Here is a 17,310-nt window from a genome sequence, read left to right as displayed (position 1 = left end):
AGGCCCGAACTGTGCCCAGCTCTCGCACAGGGCTCTGAACTAGCCGGGCTCAGCTTTGGACGAGGTGGCTGAAGATGGGGGCCAGTGGTCCGAGCTCCTCCTCACCTCCATGCTTGGTGCTGAAGGTGGGTGCTCATCGCCCCTCCTGACGTTCCCCTCACGTGGAGTGGAGCACTCAGTTGCTTCCACTCATTGGATCACACGTCATCACCTGTTTGAATTTGGAAAGACAAACTGAATGTACCTGGCTGTCCCCTCCCTCCTTCTTGCTCCTGGGAACAAGATGCTCGAGGACACATGCGTTCCGCTCCCCAGCGGTAAGTCCTGCAGAGGCAGACCTCCCGCCGGGACCACCTGTGACATTGGCGTGGCTGGGCAGGGAAGCCTAAGCTATGCCTTCGTTACTAGTCGCCAGCCCAGCAGACGTACTTCTCAGTGAGTTGCAGCCTCGGGCGGAATGAACGGGGCTGATGAGGAGGCTCCACAAAGACCCAGCGCTGAGCAGCACAGACTCAGCCCTCTGCTTCTCCAGGCGAGCCTGGGGCCCTTGCTTTCAGCCTCGCGAAACCTGGTAGAATTATTATGTAAAAGTATTGGCTGGTCTTTATTTGCTCACTTTTAAATGTCTTTCATTTCGAAGGAAAATCAAACCCGTTGTTGGGGTCTGAGAATGCTAATTCAGCCTGGCAAGGTGCCTCAGGCTTGTGATCCTAGCACTCTGGGAGGCTGAGACGGGAGGATCCCTTGAGGTCAGGAGTTCCAGACCAGCCTGAGGAAGAGCGAGACCCCCATCTTTACTAAAAATAGAAAAATTAGCTGGGCGTTGTGTTGTGTGCCTGTAATCCCTGCTACTGGGGAAGCTGAGACAGGAGGATTGCTTGATCCCAGGAGTTTGAGGTTGCTGTGAGCTAGGCTGACACCATGGCACTCTAGCCCAGGAGACAGAGCAAGACTCTGTCTTTAAAAAAAGAAAGAGAGAGAGAGAGAAAGCATGCTAATTTACCACACTCCTCCCTGTTAGGGCTTTGCGAACTGATACGGAAACCAGATGCAAATCAACAGATTGGCTTTATTCCTGGTAAGGCTGGATTAAAAATCTCGGCTCAGACCCAAGGTCCAAATGGACCCAACCTACCCGTAGCCACCCACCTGAGGCAGGCCAGCCGCAGGCCTCCCTGGTGAGGGCAGCACCGGGCCCCTTGGGCTCGCCCCGTGGAGGGGAGGAGACAGGTGCATCCGTGGCCAGCCTGTTCAGAACAGCTGTGAGAGACAGAGCACCCCACGGGGAGGAGTGGTGATCTCCACTTGGTGCCCCTAACCCTTAACGGGCAGCAAGACTCGTCATCTATGCTGAGTAGTTAGACGGGTGAGGAGGAGAAGGAAAAATGTTCCTTCCAATACTTCCAGAAGGTCAGAAGTTTCCTTTCCCTGGGCCAAGGCAGGGGCAGGTGGGGACAGGGAGGATAGGTCCTTTTTGGTAGGTCATTCCAGTAGGTCACTGAGAACGCTGTCATGGGCCAACCTGTCCTATTGAACTCGGACCCCCCTGATGACCTGCTTTAAATTTAATCACCTCTTTACAGGCCCTGTCTCCAGGAGCAGTCACATTCTGAGGTGCTGGGGGTCAGGGCTTCAACTTGTGAATTTTGAGGGGTACACCATCCAGCCCACAGCAGCCATGAACTTGAATATATATATTATATATGTGGTTACGGGGTTTGAATAATAATTTGAGAGATGCCTTCTCTCCAGTTTAAATGTTCCTTCATTACCTCAGGATCCAGTTAACTTTATCTCCAGATAAACATGTGATATTTGCAGCCTCCAAGCTCTTAAAAATATGTAAATCCCCTTCCGTTTTTAGAATTCTAAGCAGGTTCTTGGTGAGCCTCTCTCTAGTATCAATAAAGAATTGAACTCTGGGCCTAGAATTTTCCAGCAGTCCCTGGCATGTAGCATAAGCAGAGGATCTTGTTCAACAATTCTGGGACACAAGAGGACTCGTTGGCAAGCGTTCACACTGGGTGACTTGACTCCAGGGACAGAGGGGAACAAGGGCTGGCACTACGCGGGGCTGGGAAGGAAAGTTCTGTCAGAGTCCACCGCCCATTCCTAGGGGTTGGGTGGGGAGCAGTACGAGGGTCTGTCACCAGAGGGCCTCACACCGAGCCTTGCAGCCGGCCGGCCCCCCTTACATGGGGGGCCGCTGCCTTTTAGAAAAGGACCGTCAGTCCCGCCTTGCAGATGATAACTTTGCATAATATGTAGAAGCATTTAGATGGTCAAGGCAGCGGGACTATGAATCCTTTCCTTTGTAATCAGAAGTAAAATTAGGACTTTTGTTTCCCCAGCTCTGTAAAATGACCATGGTTGACATTGCAGGAGTCACCTCTTTTGAAAGGGCTGCATTGTCCCCACGTGTCCCTGGATATAGAAGACTGAGGGTCTATTTCAGTGAATTCTTAAGTGTCCAGGGAGGCTCGGGGACTGTCATTTCAGAAGGTTCCTACTGGCTGAAGCTCTGTGCACACTGTACATTCTGAGCAACGGGCATTTTATACCCATTTTGAAGATAAAGATAACTGAGGCCCAGAGTGGCTGAACTGCATGCAGATGGTGGAGTTGGGGTTTGGACCTAGGCTGCTTGGCCGCAAATCTCATAAGCTGTGCTGTCACCCCCCAGGATACCCTTAGATCAATCCCAACCCTCTGGGCAATTTAGAAAGCTCTGGGGACCTTTATAATTGGCAGTGCATGGCCCCACCTAGAGCCACAAATTAAACTGGCCCAGGGGCAGGCCATCACTGTCACCCCTGGAGAGATCTGAGTGCTCCCAGGAGATTCTAAGGAGCAGCCTCTGGAGAACCACCGCCTCGGATGAAAAGCACGTGGGAAGGTCAGAGCTACAAAACGTGCCCTCAGCAAGGCGCGTGGGAAGTCATTCAGTAGAAACTTGCAGATCAGCTTGGCTTGGGCAAAAACACCAGTCCCTGCACTGGCCTGGTTTGAGGGGTGAGGCCAAACCTTGGTGCCCCTATCAACTGCTCAGAACACACTGAGCCTGCCCAGGGACTGAGACTTGGGGCTGTGTTCCAGTCAACGAAAGGATGTGATTGAGTAGCTAAAATGTGCCAGGCGCTGGGCTGTTTTGGAGGGGACACAAAAAGAATAATTGCTCCCACCTTGTCCTTTGGAATCAGAAAATCTAGCTGTGGGGACACAGCCCAGCTTTAAAAAAAAAAAAAAGGCAAATATACTCCAATGTGTGGTAAGATCCAAGTGAGTGAAGGCCAGAGGAGAGCTGAGGTAGTCAGGGAGGGCCTCCAGGAGGAGGTAAGACTGAGGAGCAGAACGGACTTCAAACATGATTCAGGATGTGGAGGGCTTTTCAGGAGAGGGCCAAAGAGTGGGCAGGCGCGAGTGCTAGCCAGGCTGAAGCCCAGGGCTGAGGGCAGTCACCCAGGGCACCGTCCTCTGTGGGCGTGGCCACGGAGGGCAAGGTCGTTCAGGGGTGAGGACACCAAGGGCGTGGTCCAGCAGGAGCCCCGGGGGTCCGGTCAGGTTTGGGAAGCGGCGTGCAGATGTCATTCCCCAAGCACAGAGGCCGTTGGAGGTGTTGGGTAGGAAAGACCCACGAAGAAAGAGGTCTGGACAGAGATTCCTCAAGTGTGTGCCCACCTCAGCTGTCCTAGCGTCCCCAGCCGTAGGGTCCCTGCAGCCAAGCGCTGGGCCATAGTGACGGGCGGGTGCTGGGAAGCAGAAGACAGGCGTCTGCAGCCCTGTCCGAGTCCCCCGGTCCCCGACACTCTCTCCAAGGCTCCGGTGTGAAGTAGGTGACCCCTTGCCCGGGACAGAGGTATGTGCCGTTTCCTGCTGCTTCCTGGGGCTCTGCAGGCAGAAGGCAGGATGTGGTGGTCGCTCTGCTCTCGGGGAAGCCGGGCTCAAGCGGCTCCAGCCCCCCTTTCCCACCTGAGGCAGGGCTGGGGCCGGGGCCCACGCATGGAACGGTTCTCAGGGTGCGTCGGCAAGGCCTGTCTTTGCAGCAGACGAGAGCCCCTTCCCCCGTCCAGGGAGCGACCCCTCTGGAGGCAGCGGGCTTTCTCCCACCATCCTCCCTTCTCTGGAAACACCCAGATGCCCCGAGTCCCTGCCCCTGCCTGGGAACTGCGGGGGCCGGGAGAGCCCCTGAGCCCTGGCTGCGGCTGCAGAGGGCAGGGCTGGGCTCCTGGCTGCTGCCACTCGTGTGCGTGTCTTCGCCGTCTTCACTTAAGCTGGCAGCGTCTGTGGCTGTTTTGCATTCAGAAGAGCGAGAGCAACTCCGCTGGCTCTTTTTTCCCCACCTGCCGGCCCCAGCCCCGCTGCATCCAGCCGCTCCCTTCGGGCTGTCGCTGCCCCCGACACTAAAGATGGACGAGGGCCCCGTGCCTGACACTTGCCTTGAACTGAGCCGCATTTGCTTGGGCTCCCTGCATCACTGTCGTCCAGTCCGCTGTCGCTCGGTCTCCGCAGGGGCTGCTCTGTGCCTCCGCTGCCGGGCTCCCGATCCAGCCCCACCCACACCTTGCCCTTTGCCCATAATCTCACCCAAAACGGCCTGCCCTCACCCTCGCCCTCTGGGTGCGGGCAGGTTGACCACTGCCTCCCTCCCTTTAGGGGGGACCTTCTAGCCCACTTGTGGGCGTGTCTTACCCCCCCCCCGTTATCCTCTGACTCTTTCCTCCCCAGGGTGTCGCGTCTCCTTCCTAGGTCTCTGGGTGTCCCCCGCCCTCCCGCCGTGTGTGACCTCAGCCACTCCTAGGCTTCACCTCCCACCATGCCTTAAACCTGGCTGCAGCTCTCACCTGGCCCCTCAGCCTCAGACATCTGCACCCCACACACCCTCCTCCTCCTCCTGGTGGCAGCCCCGGGTTCTCCTCTCGGGATCTGCCCTCTGCCCTTCTGTCCAGGAGGTTCAGGGATATGTGATGTGCTCACTGCTCTGAGAAAGGCGTGTGACCCAGAGACGGGCACGGGCCTCAGACCAGCCAGGAAGGAGAAACGCGGCCTCTCGTTAGGACGCACGGCTGGGCGTGCCAAGCTGGTTGAATATAAGCTGAGCTGCTGGGGCCACACTGCTGCCACGTCAGGGCCCCTGCCTGGGGTTGCAGGCAGCACAAAGAAAGCAGAACCGAGAGATGGACACGGTGGACTTGAACACTAGCCCTGGGGTTTCTGGATCTAGCCGCATGTAAAGCCACTTTCTGGACTTTTCCGTGATGCAGGCTAACACAGTCTCATTTTTGTCGAAGCTGGCATGAGTTGAATTTTTGTCACTTGCTAATAAAGGTACCTCGAACAAGATGGAACCTGCAATCAAGGTCCATTTGCCACCAGCTGCTCAGGCTGGCTTCCTGGCCCCCAGGGACAACGCTGACAGGTTGACCGAGCCTGCATCCTAATCTTCCTTAACCAAGCGGCACTGAGTGTGACCTCTCTGTCATTCCTCTCTTCCCATCCCACTGCACCGTCATTCCCTCCTGCCTAGACGATCGTGATCGTTTCCCCGCTGGCTTTGTGTCACACATTGCTGCCAGGATGTTGCCAGAGTGCAGCTCTGACACGCTGACGCTCTCAAGAAGCTTCAGTGGCTCCCACCTCCCGCGAGCAAACAGCCTGGGTGCTCCAAGCTCTCGCAGCTCCTCGACTCGCCCTGCATCTCTTCACTGTTGCTTTGGGGTCAGCCAGAGGCCCCACCTTCCAGCCACGGCCCACGCCACTCTGACATGATGGGACACGCGTGGCCAGTCTCCCTGCTCCCTGTGCTCCTTCACGTGACCACATGGGTTGAAATCGTCCCTCCATGAATTTGGTCTACATGTCCCCGGCCAGCAGTGTCCCCACCTCTGAACGCCCTGCGTGCACCAGGCTTGCCACGCTGCTCAACAATGTCCTTCTGGTGCTAGGGCTACTTGCGGACACCTTTGCTCCGCTGAGCTTCTGGAGGGCAGAGCCTGTGTCTTGCTGGCCTGAGATTTCCTCCCCTGTGGAGCCAGGGTCTGCGCACATCTGCCGGGTGAAGGAAGGGATAGATGCCTGCCTAGGACGCCGCTTGCTCCCAGCCCCAACCCCGGCCTCCAGCAGTCGGCTTCCAGGGGAGCCCCTTCCTCCTCCCCTGCCAGGTCCCCCAACCCTTCTTCCAGACATAACTGCTTCGCACCTCTGAGATGCCTGTCTGCAAACACTCTTCTTGCTTTTCACCCCTCAGTTAAACACACTAAAAATACGTATATAGATAATACATAACAGGAAACTTTGGCAGGGTGTAATTTAATTTTAGTAAAAAGCAGCAGTGTGTTTTCTTCCTTTTCTTTGCACCCTCCCCCTGTTTCTCCCTCCCTCACCTTCATGCCCTTCTCCCTGCCCCCTGCTGGGCCCTCTGACCCCCACCCCTCTCTCCCCTACAGTCAGGAAGGGTTCACTGCCACGGCCAGCTTTCTCCAGCAGAGTCCAGACCCTCCAGAATCAGGGGTAACTCGGACAGAGGGAGTGAGGTAGGAGAAAAGGCAGGTGGCAATATCTGGAACATTCCAGAGGACCAGCACAAGGCAGGTGTGGGAAAGATCTGCTTGCTGGTGTCGCCCCGTTGGGGACCACTTGTCCCGAGTTTCGAGGAAGGGCGGACGTCCTCCCGAGCATGGCAGGGCAGGGGCACCCGCACAGAGGCACCAAGAGCCCGACACTCGCCATACGTAGCTGAGTCCTGGCCTCCACCGGGAGCCTGGGGGCAGGGTTTGGCACAGGCCTTGTGCGGTGAAGCTCCAAGGACGCCAAACCCAACCATTGGCGCTAGCTCCACTGAGCCTCACTAGCTCTGACCATGAAACTCGGTGACTGTTGCAGGAGGGCAGCAAATCAGCTGCGTTCAGATCCAGGACAGCCAGTAAGCCCTGGACGCGAGGTTAGCAGGACGGGCCCCCAGGACATTAGTGGCCAGGCCTGAAACACTGACGGGGTGGGGGCCATAGGTCAGCCCTTGGTATGGAAACAAAATTCTGGGCATGGACAGGGAGGGCCTCAGAGACAGGAGCGTGGACAGTGCCACCAGACCAGCAGGGAGCCCAGGCAGGACCAAGGAGCTCAGGGAGGCTGGCTGGGCTGAGCTCAGGGCTGGCCTCGGCAGTATGACCCAGGCAGTGGCCCAGAGCTTGTCTGTGCTTGGAAGGGGCCCTGTGCTTGGAGTCTAATGCTCTGGGGGCCCAGTCTTGAAACTCTTTATGATATTGTCTTTGGACCAGGGTTTGTGAGTCAAGTGCCACAGGACAGTGGAGGGAGCACTGGGGGATTGGGGCCTCGGCTCCCGCATGGTCCTGCCTCCCTCTCCCTCCCTCCCTCTCCTGCCTCCTGGGCAGCCCACTCCCCCTCTCTTGCCTATCAATCGCAGCCCCCAGGGTGTGGATGTAGGGAGGGTCGGGTGTGGGCTGCACATTCGGGGTTGTGGGCACTTGCACACAAGCATCCCCCACCCCAGGGAGTATGACCTTAGAGAGCAAATAAAAAACACCATGACTCTCAGAGAGAAATATAGAAGAAAGGAAAAGGTTGTTTCCTGCTTTTTGAACAAAAGCCCCACATTTTCATTTTGCACTGGGTCCCACACATTATGTAGACAGCCCTGGCTAAGGAACAAGCGAGTATCAGAAGACAGGTGGCCTGAAGCACCTGCTCTGAGACTCAGTGCTGAGGTCCAGCCCAGCCACAGCTTCTTAGAAGTTCCCTTCCAGGGGGTGGAGGGTCTGAGCCAGAGTGGGGTGGGAACACCTGTGCTGATATAGGCAGGTGAGTAAGGAGGCCCCACAGCGGTGCCTGAAGGAAGGTTTGGGCACATGTCCTAGGACTCAGATTGTTATTCCAGCCCAAACAATGGCCCTAACATGAATGTTTGCAAAGAATTTGCCTTAGTGTTAGCCTAAGGGTGAACTAGAAGTATACCTGAGGGGAGGAATCTGGGATAGTCTTTAACTTCTGGAACCCTGTTTTTCCTGGGCTTTAGCAAATTCTCTGGGAATTTGCTAAATAATGCATATGGCTGGGTCCCACCTCCTGAGATCCTGAATCAGAAGATCTGAAATGGAATTTTTAACAAGCAACCCAGAGAATTCACTTTTAACAGGAAAGTGAGTGGGTGAGATGTCCACACTGAGGCACCTGACAAGGGGGACAAGAAATGGCCTTGGAGGTTCTGTGCCAGCTGATGCCTCATGGAGCAGAGATGAGCCATCCCTGCAGAGCCCTGCCCAAACCCAGAGTGTTGGTGGTGTTTGTTATGCAACTGCAACAGTTGGGAATTCACCAAGTGACCTTGGAAATATATGCACTAAATATATATGTGCCAAGTCACATGTTTCCATGTTTCATAAAATCCATGTGCTCCTAGTTTTCTGTAACTGCTTTCGAGTGGACAACATACACCACCTATGTTCTGGACCTTCTGTTTTAGAATTTTTCTGGTGGGCAATTTCACCCTAACAAGACCACTCATTAGCTGGCTGACCTGGGCAAATCATTTCAATGCTCGTCCCTGCTCTGAAGGGGTAAGGATTTTTTCCTCCCCCTTCCCATTTCACTGGACTTAGGTGAAGACAAGAAACAAAAACTGCAGGAGAACATTCTCCAGTAACACACCGAGAATGAGGAAGGGAAAAAGTGGGGCCCAACTAAACAACAACATTCAATGAATTAAAACAGTATCTGAGAAGTGAGATGACTAACTTCTTTTATTTTCCTGCAGCTCCTAAATTTTCCACACTGAGCAGGCATTTCTTTCATGTAAATTCCCACAAAGGAGCCCTGTCAGGTCCAGGGAAGAGGCAGGCAGGGCTGGATAGCAGCTGCAGCCCCTCGCTGGCCCCTTGGCCTGGGAAGCAAGTGCCACCAGCAGCACCAGCACCGTGTGTGGGACACTAATTCCTGCCCCGACAGCAGGGCCAGGCTGGAGGCAGCAAACAGCAAGCACCAGGGATGTCACTTCCCTATTCAGCTGCGGCTTCCTTCCCATAAAAGTAAAACGGGAAAGGAGTGACCACTTGTTTCTTATTTAGGATGCTGACTTTGGCAGCCTAGAATTGGTGGGGACTGTTTTGTTGTTGTTAAAGAGCAACCTTCAATTACAAGTTTAAAATAAACCTGGTCATCCTCCCAACTCTGGCTCCTCGCAGAGGTGGTAACGGGAGGAGGGAGTGGCCCAAGAGCCCTGTGCCCAAGGCTCGGCCCCAAGATGGCGGGCAGGCAGCTGGCGCTGGTGCCCAGCAATCAGGGGGCCCGCTCGCTCCTTGGCCCTCTCAAAGCAGCCTTGGAATCCACGAGTGTGAGCAAAAATGCTGAAACCCCGAACAAGACTTTCGGGTGACTCGTGTTCAGGCAGTGACCATGTCTCCTGCAGGCTGGAGTGGGAGCCCTGGGAGCAGAGCCCGGGATCTGCACACTCTAAATACCGTCTGGGCTTCGCGTCGCTCCTCCTGAGACGGATTCTGTCTTCAGGGGTCAGGAGCCACAGCAGTCTCTGCGGCTGGCGGCTCGGTCCACTTTCTTCTGAACCAAGCTTTGGGGTCCACACCAGAGCTTCTCACACTTTACTGTGCACACAGATCCCTGTGTTAAAATGGGGGTTCTGACTCAGCAGGTCTGGGTGGGCCTGAGGTTCTTGTTTCTAACAAGCTCCCAGGGGATGCTGGTGCTGCTGGTCCTCGGACCATGCGCGAGTAGCAGAGCAGCGAGCGGCTGGGCCTCATCCTGGGTGCTAGGTCTGCACGGCCAGCTCCCTCAGCCCCTGGCCCTGTGCCCTCATCCACTGGAGGAGACTGTGTTGCAGAGTGGGGACGTGTGACGAGCACCAAGTCCACGATGGGGTCCCGGGGCCAGGGGGCGCCCAGTAGGCTGAGTGGGAAGGCGTCTGGATCACAGAGCTGGAGGAGGTCAGGGAGGAGGAGGTGGCAAGGCTCCACAGGCTGCGAGGACAGTGCCTGCAACTCAGGTGATCTCCCACCAGCCCCTCCTGGAATGAACTTGCCCTGTGGAAGCTCTGCTGTGTTCCCATAAGACTCTGCAGAAACAATGAGAGACCCTAACATGCACCTTATGGACATTAACTCATCTAACCCACAAGGCAATCCCATGAGGCAGGTACTATTGCTATTCCCTTGTGAGGGATGGGAAATGGAGGCACAAGGCCATTCGCTGGCCCTAAGAGGCAGAGCCGGGATTTGCACACCAGCCAGCTTGTCCCAGGAGACGTGGCTCTTGGCCATTTCTCTACCCGGCCTCTTGAACACAGGGGCGGGCAGCTGGCTGCGTCTCCAGGCAGAAGGACCTGAGGTTTGGGGTCCCCTTGTCCAGGGCTGGTTCACCCCACCTGCCACCTGGGTAAACTCCCACATAGGCATGCCCTCCTCTGAGCTCCCACATGTACATGCGTGTTGGTTACATTGTCTTTCCAACACGGGATGTTCTTCCCACTTAAATGAGGCACCCAGAGTAGTCAATTCGCAGAGACAGAAAATAGAGTGGAGGTCGCAGGGGCTGCAGCGGGGGGGGGGGATGGGCAGTTGGTGTTTAATGGGAACAGAGTATCAGTTTGGGAAGATGAACATATTCTGGAGGTGGATGACGGTGATGTGACAGTTAAGATGGTAACTTTTATGTTATGTGTTATTATTACCCTGAGACAGTGTCTCACTGTTGCCCAGGCTGGAGTGCAGTGGCGTTATCATAGCTCACTGCAACCTCCAACTCCTGGGTGCAAGTGATCCTCCTGCCTCAGCCTCCTGAGTAGCTGGGACTATGGGTGCGTGCCACCACACCCGGCTAATTTTTTTTCCAAAATTTTTTTGTAGAGATGGGGTCTTGCTATGTTGCCCAGGCTGGACTCAAACTCCTGGCCTCAAGTGATCCTCCTGCCTGGGCCTCCCAAAGTGCTGGGATTATAGGTGTGAGTGACCTCCCCTGGCCTGTTATGTGTATCTTATCACTCACACAAGCAACATGTGCTGTTCTAACTTGAGATCAATTGCAAGAGGTAACTGTCCCTTAAAGCTACTTCCAGGAGTGGGGGGTGGGGGGCAGTGACAAAAGGACACATCAGAATGGCCCTGCTGGGGCCGATGGTTGCTTCATGGGTGAAGAGCACCGACTTGGAGTGAAGTGGGTCAAAGTCGAAAGCAGCCCACCACGTACTAGCCCTGGCTCCTCCAGAAAGTCCCAGTTTCTCATCATTAAATCATGGCTTAACGACCTTCCTCAGGATTAGTGTGCGGGCCAGTTGGGCAGTGCGTGTGGGAGTGGTCCGCACAGGCAGGCGATGATACGTCAGACTCGGACGTCTGTCTGTGTTGCCTGCTCACTTTGTGCCCTGCTGTCAAAACCCGGCTGTCAAAAACGAGGGCAGGGCTATCTGGATTCACATTCACTCGGACCGCAAGCCCGTCCTGCTCAGGCGGCGCTGGCTGGCTGCAGCCGGGATCTCAATCCCAAGGCTGTCCCTCCCGCTCAGGGAGTCCCATCGAGGTCTTTTTGCGCTGGCCCTTGTTCCTCACTCACCTTCTCAGGGAGTGGCTGTCAGCCAGCGGTCGCAGCGTTTCCTGGAGCCTCTGCTGGGTGTGTGGACGTCAGGAACGGCAGGCGGGGCCCGGGCCTGGACGAGGGCCGGCGTCAGGACTGAGGGGCAGGCCCAGTGGCTGGGGGGGGCAGGGATGGGGGGAGGCTGGTGTTTCTTTGGGACCCCACAGACGAGCAGGCGACTCCAGTGCCCCTGCCAGCAGCCACTTGCTGGAAATGGGGTGCCTGCGTGGGGCAGACAGGTAGGATCACGGAGTCTTGTCCTTGGGAACATACCCTCGACCCATTATTTGTCAGGAGGGAAGGCCCCTCTTTTTTTTTTTTTTGAGACAGTCTCGCTGTGTTGCCCGGGCTAGAGTGAGTGCTGTGGCGTAACCCAGCTCACAGCAACCTCAAACTCCTGGGCTCAAGCAATCCTCCTGCCTCAGCCTCCCAAGTAGCTGGGACTACAGGCATGCGCCACCATGCCATGCTAATTTTTTCTATATATATTTTTAGTTGTCCAGATAATTTTTATTTCTATTTTTAGTAGAGACGGAGTCTCGCTCAGGCTGGTCTCGAACTCCTGACCTCGAGCGATCCACCTGTCTCGGCCTCCCAGAGTGCTAGGATTACAGGCGTGAGCCACCGCGCCTGGAGGCCCCTCTTTTAAAAGTTAATTCCTAACACCTAGAGAAAGTCACGTTAACCTCCAAGACTGTGTTCTGCGTGGACTTCTCCGTAGCTCACACACCGTGTTTGATTACTCATCCAGCCTCACTGGCTCAGTTTGAAAACGCACCCTAAATCCAGCCTCTTCTCAGCGGCTTCACCCCCATCACTCTGTTGGAGCCGCTCACACTTTGCATGAGTGATAAGGTGCACGTTTCTTTTTTCTCTGTGGCCCAGGCTGGAGAGTGGTGGCTGCCACCATAGCTCATTGCAGCCTGGAACTCTAGGGCTAAGCGATGCGCCCGCCTCAGCCTCCGGAATAGCTACCACACCCGGCTATTTAAAAAAATTTCTTTGTAAAGAAGGGGCCTCTCCATGTTGTGCAGGCTGGTCTCAAACTCCGGGGTTCAAGCAATCTTCCCGCCTCAGCCTCCCAAAGTGCTGGGGTTATAGGTGTGAACCACCACGCCTGGCCCACCGCCATCTTTTGCCTGCAATACTGTGGCCCTGCTGTGGTGGTCCCTCTCTCTGCCCCCACCATCAGTGTGAGGCCGGCGTCCGCACTGCGCCCTCGCCCGCTGCTCAGGGCACTCCAGTCTCGCTGGCATCCTGCAGGGGCCTTGCTCTCCAGTGTCCCCTCTAGACATCTGCGTGGGTGACTTCCTTACTGCTGGCTGTCCTTCAGGCCTGTCTGGTCCTCCTGCCCCCGCCCCCTCATGGCTTCCTCTTCCCCTTGGATGACTCTGACATTATCTTCCTCCTAATCTGTTTACTGTCCATCTCCCACTGTTGGTGCTTCAATTCCACAAGCACAGTCTGTTCTGCTCTGCGCTGTCTCCTCAGAGCCCACGACAGTGCTGGGCACACAGCGGCCGCCCTGCACACACTGCTGAATAAATGCACGATCAAGGTTAACTGGGTCTCGGGAAGGAATAGACAACTGAAACGTCCCCAAAAGCTCAGTGTCGACCACCGGCCATATCCACTTTACTTCTGACACCTACAAAACAAAACTGATTTTTAAACATAGGCTCCTTTCCCTTTCCCCATCTTCTAACAGGTGAAGTAAACATGAGAGTTCAAAGGGCGGAAGCAGAGAGAGCCACAGGTGGGGCTATCGGTGTTGCTCGGGATTCTTCGAAGGCACTACAGAAACCCAAACCAAGGTTATTCTTAATGATGAGGCTCATATTAACATAAATCACTATCAGAGCCTAAAAATAAATTCTGCAAAATGTGCCCATTCTGCATGTGTCCAACTCCCTCCTCCAGGCCAGCCAAGGAAGAAGCCGACACGGGTTCGAGGGCCTTCACTGCTTGCACCGGCCCTGCCTGCCCTCCGGCCACGTCCACCCCCACCTTGGCAGCCGCATGTCCCCCACCCTGCCGGCCAGTGCCTGGCACGAAAGGGTAGTTAGGCTCAGCCCTGCGCAGGGAGACGGGACGCCCTAGCATGAGGGCCTGGGGATGGAATGGTCTGCGGGGAGCTCTGGGGTCTCCGGAAGGGGCAGCTCATTCCCCTCGAGGCCGAGATGGCCCCAGCCCGGCTTCAATTCCTCGGTGCTGGAAACAGAAGCGATAGCCCAGGGTGACAGCGTTTTTAAGTAACCGGCAGCTTTTAATTCCCTCGATGTCTTCACCTCCTGACTGCCTTCTCTGAGGTCCCCTGCGCCACACACAGTGGTGGGGGGAGGGGGGGTTGGCTGCGGGGTTGGAGCTCCAGGGTCTTTGCTGTCTCAGCCGTGGGGACTGCCCCTTGCCTCCCAGTGACCAGGTGGGGATGGTCCCAATTCCATCAGGAAACAGAGTCCATCCACATGGGGGCGGTAAACGGTGCTCAGAGCGGCCAGCAGGACGCCCCCCCAGGCTACAGGGCTGTCCCCCGTAAGCTGCTTTTGTTGTCACCTCTGAGTTATTTGGCTGTTTTATTTAATACAAGTCAGGACCTTCACTGTTATTTCACCACAGCCAGTCTCCTGGTGACGGAGGGGTCAAGGGACACCCAACAGAGGGGCTTGGGAAGGGTTAAGGACCACAGGCCCACAACTCTGGTCCGCAGCGACCTGGCACTTAGAAGTACATAGTGTATTACTCGATGCATAATTCCAGCGTATCCACAATTAGCTTCCTCCGTAACCAGCTTCCTTCAGTGTTGCTTGAGAACCACTTCCCAGTCAGGGGACGTGGGGTTTTGCCCAGTGCTGTTTTGTGACAGATTCCCCCACCGTGGGCTCTGAGCTGTCCCTCCCTGGCTCACTGAAACAGGCCCGCACTAGCAGATTTGTTCTCCCTCCACCTGGTGCTGACTCAGTCCCTTGCAATGGGCTTGGAGGAAGAGCAAGGGGCAAGGTGGACTTAGAGGGAGCACCGAAAACAGAATCGCTGGCTTTAGTGGCTCCTAAACAATGACCGAGAGTGGCCTGCACCACGGTGCTCCCCTCGGTCTCATCTGCTGGCCTTGTGCACCCAGGACGGAGTCTCTCGTTCTGAAGCTCAGATGGAGGCAATTCCAGTCTCTCAAGGCAGCCCCACAACCGCAGCCACTCGCTTGCTTAAGACGCTGCCCCGGTGATGGGGCACCCGGGGGCACCCGGGGTGCCCGCAGTGTCGGGAAGCAGGCCTGTGCGCCCCGGGCGGGCTGCGGTTGGGGACGGGATCACAGCAAATCACAGGACGGCCACGTGACCGGCAATCTGCCGCTTTTAAAATATAACATTTATTGCTTAGATGGTTTGATACAGAACAGCTTTCTTTTCATTCTGAATTTGGAAGTTCTATACAACTGAATACAAGAGGAATAAAAAGTACCAAAACAAAACTTGTGATTCTCTGTTCATGTGGCATAAACCAGTTTTGTACATAACATGTAGCAGCAGTTTTTAAGTTCCCTTTGGAGAAATATGAATTCTACACATTTATTATTGTTTCCTGTTTAATGCATGGGCTGAAATCTCTAGGATCAACTTCCTTCTTGAAAGAGAGGAGAGGAAAGAGACGAACAGAGGGTCAGAACACATGATGAATCTTTCTGAAACTGGCATCCGACTGCTACGTAGCTTCCCCAGCGCTGCTTGGAAAACAGCCCCTTGGGGTCCTTTTTGTTTTGTTTTCACAGCCAGGTGTTTCATGTAGTGACTGAATCTCAGCATTGTGTCCATTAATGAAAGAGAAAAAACAAAAGAGAAGAAATTTGCACCTCAAAAAACTTTTCAGAAGATCCATATATATATATATTTTTTTTTTTTTTTGTAAAAGCCCTGAGAGAAGGAGAAAGAGAATCAAACAAAATGTATAGAAACAAATTAGCTAGACATGCAATCTAAGCTATGATTCACCCAGAGCTTAAACAAATCACAAATTTCACAGTTTAATATTGGGGGAGGGGCACAACAACAAACAAATAATACATTTCTCAACCTCACTTATAAAATATGGCAGGACCCTATTGACTACGAGGGTACAGATGAAGGCTAAATAAAGCTTTAAATCAATAGTGATTATTGCGAGCTGTGCCCCGGCTGCACACGGCCGGGCGCCGATCACTGCTACATCTCACCGCGGCGTAGCGTTTAGTCACGGCTTCTCCCCACAATATTGCTAGTTTAGTGTGGGGAGTTGCAGAGAAAAACAAAACACAAAGAAACCCCAAATAATAACAACAACAAAAATAACAATAACAATCGTAATAATAATTAAAAAAACCTAAGGGATGTATGAACTGGTTTTAACTAAGTAGACCAAGGGATCATTGGTTCTGATTTGCATTCACCTCTACAGTAAATAAAACTTCGTTTTTAAACTGGTTCATACATCCCTAATACAGTTAAAATCATATATACCTCAACCTTTTTCCTTTCATATGCAAAGATATCACTTTCCATTATCTCACGACTATCTACCTTCCTTTGAAGTCTGGTGGGTTGGATTCCAGCCGCTAGACACGATGAAGTGGGGTACAGGGGTGTGTGTGGCTCTGTGTGCACAAGTCTCAGTAAAGGAGCCCAAGGGGCCGTGGAGGGCCGGGGGAGGGACGTGGAACAGGGGGACATGGGGCAGAGGGACGCCTCCCCAGGGGAGGCAGGAGGCTGCCCACGGAGCGCACACAGGGAGTCCCCGGCAGCAGGCCGGCTCGGCGTCCTCGAGCTCAGCTACAGTAGGATATATTCTCCTCGCTGCAGGCCCCAGCGAGGGAGTCTATCACCTGCACAGGATACTCATGGGTCAAAAGAATCCTGCCTTTTTGCACCCAGGGGTTCGGGCTATTTAAGAAACTAGAACAGCACATTTATCTTCAAGCACCAACCCCAAATCGCAGGAAGGTAAATATAAATCTATTTCTCATCTGACACCTTACGTGTGTAGTTTTATCACCAGTAGTGGTATTTCCTCGCTTTGCAAATGACAGTAGCACAGCTGGGTAAGGCTTGGACTCACGGGGCTTAGCAGGAAGACTGGGGATACTTGCTCGTGAGTGACGTGCTCCTCACTGCCTTGCTTTCTCGAAAGCCATCTCTGCAGTGCTCTGGGCACAGCCTGGCTTCTCCACGCCTGCGCCCCAGACGCATGCAGCCTCGCTCTCCCCTCTCTGAGCTGCTCCTTGGCCATGTTCGGGAGGGGCGCTCATGGCCCCTGCTGGGTACTGCAGTCACGGAAGAAAGGCTTCTCTGAGTGTAGCAGAAGAGCTGCCACCAAGGGGGCCAGCGGCAGCCACAGGCAAAAGTTTATATGGGGACCTGGGGGCAGCGCAGGTCTCCAGGACAAATATTGCCCATTTGTTTCTGCTGAATGCAGAGACCAGGAAACTGATGAACTAAAAATAATATTAATAATAACATTATTAATACATATACCAAAAGGGGAGAGAGGGAAAATCAAATATATGCCATCCATATATGTTTTCCAGAGTCAAGTTGCTGGGGGCAGGGGGGTTAAACTCTTCTCTGTGAATTAAGAACAAATGTCTTGAAACTTGAACAGTAACCACGTCTAATGCCGAAAGAATAGAAACACATACAAGGTTGAAGCTAGAATCTTTCCTGGTTTTGGCTTGAAACCATATTGGAAACCATC

The sequence above is a fragment of the Lemur catta genome, chromosome 26, assembly GCF_020740605.2.
Source record: "Lemur catta isolate mLemCat1 chromosome 26, mLemCat1.pri, whole genome shotgun sequence".
Classification (NCBI taxonomy): Eukaryota; Metazoa; Chordata; class Mammalia; order Primates; family Lemuridae; genus Lemur; species Lemur catta.
Note: the sequence above shows the minus strand (reverse complement) of the source record.